Below are 2,535 nucleotides of genomic sequence, written 5' to 3'. Positions count from 1 at the left end.
ATATATATATATATATATATATATATATATATATACACACCGTATATCGTAAATTGGCCAAAAAATACAGAGATATGAATTTTTGCATATATCGCTAAACCTAGTATCTAGCATACATGTTGTTGGTTTTTATGCTATACATGTCTAAATATATTGATGTTTGTTGCTTTGTGCCATTAAAATGGGCTTAACTTGTATTGGTCTCTTTTTGCTTTAGACCTGATGCCACTGAAAGAGGAGAGTAAAGAAATGAATGAAATTGAAGTGAAAGATCAGTATGAAAAACATTTGTTTAATTGCTCACAGACTAAAAAGACTTATTCACAAAAAAGAACACAAAAGACAGGAGCTAGAAGTGATTTTATCTGCCAACAGTGTGGAAAGAGTTTCACTAAAAAAGGAAACCTTGAAGTCCATTTGAGAATTCACACTGGAGAAAAGCCTTACACCTGCCAACAGTGTGGAAAGAGTTTTATTAAAAAAGGAAACCTAGAAGTTCATATGAGAATTCACACAGGAGAGAGGCTTTACACCTGTCAACAAGGAAGCCTCAAAGTCCACATGCGAATTCACACTGGAAAGAGCTATTTCACCTGCCAACAGTGTGGAAAAAGTTTTAATAAAAAATCAATCCTTGAAGTCCATAAGAGAATTCACAGTGGAGAAAAGCCGTTTATATGCCCTCAGTGTGGAAAGAGGTTTGATCCACAAGGAAACCTTATAGTCCACATGAGAATTCACACAGGAGAAAAGCCTTACACCTGCCAACAGTGCGGAAGAAGTTTCTATCAACAAGGGAACCTCAAAGTCCACATGAGAGTTCACACTGGAAGGAAGCCTTATACCTGCCAACAGTGTGGAAATGGTTTCAGATGTAAAATATCCCTCAATAACCACATGAGGATTCACTTAAGAGAGAACTTTTTATATGTCATCAGTGTGGAAGGAGTTTCTCAGACCAGAAACACTGTAAGAATCATGTAATAACTCGCATCAGAGAAAAGCCTTTGACATGAGGCATCACTGAAGAGCAGCCGTTCACTTGTCCTAAAGGGATCGTTCACCCAAAAACAGTTCACCTTAAAGGAGACATATTATGCCCCTTTTAACAATATGTAAATCTGACATAAGATCTGTGATTAAAACACATGATTAAAAAATAGCAATTATATATATTTTTTATTCTAATCTGGAAACAAGCCTGACTTTTTCTCCACACAATTGCAAGTTAAAGGTGACATATTATGCCACTTTTTACAATATGTAATATACGTCTCTGTTGTCCCCAGAATGTGTCTGTGAAGTTTCAGCTCAAAATACCCCACAGATCATTTATTATGTAATTTTGAAAATGCCTATTTTGAGTGGAAGCAGAAACGCGCTGTTTTTTTGGGACTGTCTCTTTAAATGCAAATGAGCTGCTGCTCCCTTCCCCCTTTTTCCAGAATAGAGCTGCACCATTACAGCTTGGACCTGCTAAAACATCTGTTATGGTTCTGATTATCATGTTTATCGCGCTGAAATCATGCGTTTTAAACCATATGAGTTTAAACTTCAGATATAAGGTTTTCTGAGCTCACAGGACCTGCTAAAAAACATCTGTTTTGGTTCTGATTATCATGTTTATCACGCTGAAATCATGCGTTTTAAACCATATTAGTTTAAACTAATGATATACGGTTTTCTGAGCGCACACAACCGAAGCACACGGATAGACAGCGGCCACCAGACAGCATGTGAGTACTAAACTTAGTTCTCATTCACACACAAGTTTACATTAAAAACACACGAGTTACAAAAACAGACAGTCGGTTATGTCTGTGAAGGTAAACAGCTGGGAAATAAATCACATGTTTATTTTAGATCTAAATAGTGTTCTGGGCTCATCTGTGCAGACAAAGACAGAACAGTTAGCATGTTTTGCTCAAACTTTCACCATGGCATTAGAACGGGTACACCGTTGTCGCTTGCAAAAACACAATGACGGCCCCGTGGGTGGAAACTTACAGATTAAGGGGTGGTGATATTATAATGAGATCCCTTTGCCACGTCACCAAGGGAGCAAAATCAGACGTGTTCGTTTTCTCAGATGCTTGCAGAAAAAGGCTTACCAAAACAAAGTTATTGGGTTAATCTTTTTCACGTTTCTTTGGTTGGTAGATGCACCGGGGACCTGATTATAGCACTTAAAACCTGGAAAAGTCAGATTTTCATGATATGTCACCTTTACGGTTTCTCTGTGAATCAGGAAAAACTGAAAGTGAAGGCGCCGGCGCGCAGAGGGTTAAAGACACTGCATTCAATTTTATCTTTAGACTGTAAATTTAGATTTCAAATTCAATATTGATTTTAGAACTGTTTAAATTATTTACAGTATGTAACGCAAGTACTTTATTAGTAGCTCTAATTAAACTAGATAAGTATTAACTAGATAAGTTATTTAATTATAGTAACGTGTTACACCCAACACTACATATATATATATATATATATATATATATATATATATGTGTGTGTGTGTGTGTATATATATAT

Source organism: Sinocyclocheilus anshuiensis, unplaced genomic scaffold (assembly GCF_001515605.1).
Source record: "Sinocyclocheilus anshuiensis isolate Anshui unplaced genomic scaffold, SAMN03320099.WGS_v1.1 scaffold2381, whole genome shotgun sequence".
In the NCBI taxonomy this organism is placed as follows: Eukaryota; Metazoa; Chordata; class Actinopteri; order Cypriniformes; family Cyprinidae; genus Sinocyclocheilus; species Sinocyclocheilus anshuiensis.
This window is presented reverse-complemented; position numbering follows the sequence as displayed.